Source organism: Apaloderma vittatum, unplaced genomic scaffold (assembly GCF_000703405.1).
Source record: "Apaloderma vittatum isolate BGI_N311 unplaced genomic scaffold, ASM70340v1 scaffold16985, whole genome shotgun sequence".
Lineage (NCBI taxonomy): Eukaryota > Metazoa > Chordata > Aves > Trogoniformes > Trogonidae > Apaloderma > Apaloderma vittatum.
Window position 1 is genome coordinate 90,442 of NW_009715690.1, and position 5,874 is coordinate 96,315.

Sequence of the window (5,874 nt, forward strand, 5' to 3'; positions counted from 1 at the left end):
TTCAAAAAAGAAACTTAAAAAAAAAAGAAGAGAGAACCAGTCTCTACGGAGCACACCTCTGCCAGCAAGAAAACAAACCTTTAATCAGATCAACTCTGACGTCATCAACTGTGGTTAATAATTTCTCCAGTCCCTTCAGAAAAATAAAAGTCGAACTTCTCAGCTGCTGCTGCAGCAGCACTTTGAAGGGGCCCCTCACAACCACAGCTGCCCCGAGTGTGAGGGCTTCCCCTCCCCCCATCCCCCGGGGAACCAGGACCCGGGAATCTCGTTCAGCGCCGCCGCGGCGTGCTCCACCTGTCGTGGGAACTGCTCGGCTCCTCCGGCAGCTTGGGGGGGTCTGCTAGCATTTCTCAACTTCTCCCTCATTCTCTACACTCATAAATGGAAATGAAACTGGAGGGCAACGGGTAGGAGGGGAAAAAAAAACCCAAAAAAAAACCCCAACACACCACAAACGCAACGAACCCAAGCAACCAATACTGCCACACTGAGACTTTATTGGAAAGTTTCGTAACTGCCTGTGCCCTGCCACGTTACGACACCACACACACGGGCTCTCACTGCCTCGCTCATACGTATACACACACTCCCGCACGCCCTCTCTCCCGTGCACACATAGCCCACCCTGGGAGGCCGCTGCTTCGGCTGAAAGGGTCACGTAAGCCACAAGACGGAAAGTGCTCGCAAGCAACACAACTGCAGAATGGAAAGTGCTGCTCTGGGGTTTAGCGTTTTGAGGAATTTTTGGCAGTGCACAGAAGAGTCTCGTGCTTTGTCTTTCACTGCCTATTTTTTTTTTTTTTTAAATTGAGATAACAGCTGCACAACTCAGGGCATACTTAGTTTCTAAAAAAGCCCCAGGTGTCTTATCTTCAAAGGAAAAATCTTCTTTCTCTCTCTGACTGCAGTGATGGAGCTGAAGGATATGCTGCTACAAGACTCCAGCCCATGCTCAGCTTGCTGTCACTCAGTTGCAGTTCTGTTTTAAATTCAGGAGTGCCTGGCTCATCTGCTGGGAAGTAATGTAACAAAATAGCAATTCGCTTTCTCAGAAAATAAATTGTTTGCAATAGAACTGAGCCAGAGCGTAGAGAACTGCTCTGCTGTTGCTAAGGCATTCAACTACAAATAGTCTCATAAACGCCACGAGTAACCTCCTGTAAGGGGGCTGCAATATAGAACTTAGCCTTTCTCTTTTCCCCCATACTCTCTACTTGCTCTTAATCCATGATAATATTTTGTCTTGATTCAGGCTATAATTGGATTTGTTTCTGTCCAAAAAGTATGGCAAAGCTTACACTATAGGAGAACTGAACTTCTCACAGCAAGAGCTGCCCTATGTGCATCATTTACTGATATATTTTAGTAAAGTCTGATTCCTCTCGCTACTCGCCCAAACTCAGCTAAGCTTGTTGCATATAAATATTTACTTCCAAATTTTATATTTGGTATTACCCCTATGAGAAGCAGTTGCAGAACTACCTAGGGAAATTAATCCATTTTTACCTTGTGCTAGTTTTAGCAGTGGTAGTTTTATCCAAATGCTTAGATTAGGATTGTCTCTCCCACACCCACACCTCCAAGGTATACAAATAAGCATCCCAGTAGATGGAATATAATGTTTCAAAGGGACCTGCAGCTCCACATCTAACCTATGTACAAAGACATCGCTATCTCCGGTCTCTTCCAGATGTTTAAAGCTTTCAAACAAACAAACAACAATCCACTATGTACACAGCAGCAAAAGGAAAACAAACACAACAATATATTGCTGTATTCTAAGGAATGAGATGGTTTCTACAGAATACAAATCAGTGACCAAAAATAGATACGGCAGAACACTGCTTTGTTCAAATCGGATGAAGGGCATTCCAGTTCTGTGGTTAATACAGGAGAACAGGGGAGCACAACTTAGTCTGAGCTTTTGCTGAGGGCTCAGATAAATGTGTGTCTACCCTCTCAAGTGAAACAACTAGTTAGATAAACCTGTGGCAGTATAATTCCATCCGATTTTTCACCTAGCTCAGTTGCTCTTCTGCTTTGCACTTGCTGTGAATTTGATAGGCCTTGAAAAAAATGTTATTATACTGGATTAAACCCTTGGAATTTTTAACTCTTTGATCCCTGAGCAGCACCAGAGACTCTAGAAACTGTTCCCTCATTATGCCTGTGTGTCAGCAGCTACATAATAGCATTTCATCTGCTTTTTTTTCCTAAAATCCTCCACTAGCTAAGTGAGTGAACCCAAGGAGCTGCTGTGTCAACCTCGGATATGCCAGACAACCCTGCAAAAAGGAGTACTTTGCTTCCTCATGAAATGCCGAACCCCAAGAGAAGAAAAAAAAAGGACCTCCTTCTGGCTGTATGCTGAAATATTACACCTATACAAGCCAGACTATTTTTATGCCACTCCATCAATTTCAGTAGCCAGAGCTAGATTCAGAGTCGGCACATGCACAAAACACACAGCAGAGGTAGCTTTCGAGTTTCCTGAAATATTTAGGATTGAGGTAACAAAGCATAGGCTTTCTCTAAACTTCCTCCTTCCTACAATTCCACCTGATCAAATGTTGATTTATGATAAAATGAATCATTTTCAACAAGAGTTACCTCCACCCATAATCACAGAGTAATACTTCACATTTACATTGTGCTGGGCATCCATGGACATCCTTGACTTCACGGCATTCATTAATTCAGCCTGAGGAGCTCTTGTTATCAAGGTAAAAGACACGATCCGTACTTCAGCGTTAAGACTTAGGAAGAGAAAGGTGATGTGACTTGCTCAGGCAACCCCACGAGCAAGTGCCGGAGATGTCAAGAGATCACTGGACCTTCCGTTCCAGTACACTACCGAGGGGATGCCGCAGGGTTTGGATAGCCAGGGACTTCTGGGGCTGGGCAGCTGGAGGGTGATGCAGAAGACAGAGCTCCTCAGCAGGGCATGTGGTGCATCCCTTCCTCTGTAGCCACTTGTGGAAAGAGTTGTCGCAATACAGCACTGCTTCAGGATCGAGAGGCTAAGCGGCAGAAATTCCTCGCTATTGGTCATGGAGAGGGATAAGAGCACTGACCAGACTAATTGGGAGGGAGGGGAGGATGGGGGATTGGCAGGGGCCCTCCCGTAGGCTCAATAACAAGCACTACAAGCTTCTTAAATAGAATAACTGTACTCAGCATATTTACTGAGCTGAGACTGCGAAGTACTGTTACGTTAATTCATTTAATCCCAGCATGCCTTACACGGTGCTAATACCACTATTCCACTCACATGAAACCTGCAGCTCAAAGGTTAAGTGATTTAATCAAAGCCACACAACCACCTCAGTGTGGAAGGCAGATCTAGCCCTAGCTCCTGCTCCCTCCCTTCCCCTCCAACATCCCTCCTCATAAAAACAGGCCTGTCTCTACTAGAAACCTTGCTTTCATGTGTGGGGCCCACATCCTGCAAGTGACTGCATGGCAAGTCCCAGAGCTGCCACGGTGCTGGAGACGTAGGGGAATTCTGCTCACCTGGACTTGCTTGCTATAATGAGGCCTAAAACAACATACAGGTACGTGAGTATAGGCTGGCAGCCCAAGCGGATTTATGCTGTCATTACAAGACAACATAAGCATACAGATCCAGGACCTCATAGCGAACGCAGCTTTTAAAATAATCACTATGGGTAACTCTGCAGTTATCTCCTGATATGCCTGTAACACCTGCAGCATTCTTGCTGGGAGCTGTGGTTTAAAGACTGCTAACCCAAGCAAACATTAAAAAAAAAATCCAGGCAGACCTCCCCAAGCATACACTGTGTTTCAAAAGAATGAAATTCACCAAAAATAACAAACAAAAAAACCCCACCAACCCTATCACCAACAAAAACCCTCTATGTTTTATTCACCGAATGCTATGTTGATTTTTACAGTAAAATCATGCTGTCTTCCTACAAGTTTCTTTTTGACTGTGATGAGAGGGAAAAGGAAGCAAAAAGTAATGTTCATGAGTAGAAATATTAAGAAATTAACAATACATGAAATTCATAATGAAGTTGCCAATGCTGTGACTGCTACAGGTCAATGTGTCTTCGGCTACACCATTCTGCTACTGCAATGACAGATTAACACTGCCGCGATATTAGTGCCAGTTGGAGGATACAATCAGCAAGAGAATTTGCCATCTCAGCTTTACTCATAAAGTTTTGCCACGTAAAAACCAACTCAATAAATTCAAATTTTAATTGAAAAAGAGCAAAGCCCACTACTACATTTTATCTCCCCTCCTCTTTCGGAGGAGAGACCAGAAATCCCTATGGAAATGTTGGATGGCGTGTGCTCTGGAAGTGAAAAACAAAAGAGGTAAAGCGTATCTATGGCAGAAAGGAGTTAAAAACCTCCCTAGACAAACGCACTTTAGTTTTTCATAAACCACACCACAAAACTTAGGGCATGCCTCAACACATGCCAAAGCTCAGGAATTAGTCTTCTGAAAAACCACACTTCTTAAAGGCACAGCACGTTCTGCTGTGCCAGCAGAGGAAGGGCAAGGCAGAAAGGAAGAAGAAGGTGTGACTATCAGGAAAAAAAGTAAGAGTGGAGGGGGAAATCAAGTTGCAACGCTTGTGCCTCATGAATATCCTTATAGTATCCACAAAAAGTTCCTTTATCATCAGAAAACAAAGAATAAAGAGAATAAAGGAAGTATGAAACTAAACAAGCACTATTTACACCCTTCCCCCTCCACCTCACTGACTCTCTGCAACCTCTGGAGATAAAGGCACTCTCAAGGACAGTTTCTGTCTGTCATTTACTGAGACTGGTCACAGGACAGCCTTGGTTTTACTGGTCTTTTGCTCTGTTTCTGCCCTTTCCACAGTCAAGCACTTATTTACAGGACGGGATCAGGCACTACTGAGCTATCTCCCCAACCTGTGAAACACCTCCTGTGTATTCCTGCATCCTGTGACCGATCACACCCGCGTGACCACAGTTGCCTCCTGTTAGACAGGGCTTTCTTCTCCTTCGATTGCATGTTGGACTCGCATGTGGGACTTCCTTGTCTTTTATGTTGTGAAAGAGAAGAAAGGCTCAAGGCAGTACTTCCTCCCTAAGCAAACAGAAGGTGACATCCTTCGATTGCATGTTGGACTCGCATGTGGGACTTCCTTGTCTTTTATGTTGTGAAAGAGAAGAAAGGCTCAAGGCAGTACTTCCTCCCTAAGCAAACAGAAGGTGACATCTAGCCTTGAAAGGGGACCTTATTAACATATACAAATATCTGAGGGGTGGGTCTCAAGAGGAAGGGGACAATCTCTTCTCAGTGGTGCCCAGTAATAGAACAAGAAATAATGGGTTTAAGTTAGAACATAGGAAGTTCCACCTCAACATGAGGAGAAACTTCTTTACTGTGAGGGTGACAGAGCCCTGGCACAGGCTGCACAGGGAGGCTGTGGAGTCTCCTTCTCTGGAGACTTTCAAAACCCGCCTGGATGTGTTCCTTTTAGCCCTAGGTGATCAGGGGGTTTGGACTAGATGATCTTTCGAGGTCCCTTCTAACCCCTGACATGGTATGATTCTATGCCTACCTAAGAAGAGTATTTAGACAACCGCTAGAAAGGGATGCTATATCCTGCTCACCATTTCTGCAGTGACACCTGCCAGCACAGTCCATCCTACAGAGCTCCAGACCCAACTCGCTGGCAGCCACGGCTGCTGCAGTTTCACTGCCTGCCTTGGAGATACGCTGGCTTGCACCAAACGCGGACACCCATAATCACTGCAATCTGAGGAGGATCAGAGCCAAGTTCCTGGACCTTCCCTTCCCAGTTGTGCTCGGCGTGAAGGCAGAGCAGCATGAATGTGCCTAGGAGGCCTTCTCAACAGGGC

General features: G+C 45.0%; 1 protein-coding gene across 1 annotated transcript in view; it reads right to left on the reverse strand.

Annotated features, from left to right (window-relative positions):
• The window catches only part of PRR5 (proline rich 5 (renal)), a 67,188-nt gene that overhangs the window by 52,937 nt on the left and 8,377 nt on the right, over positions 1 to 5,874 (reverse strand). The gene's annotated exons all lie outside the window — the stretch shown is intronic.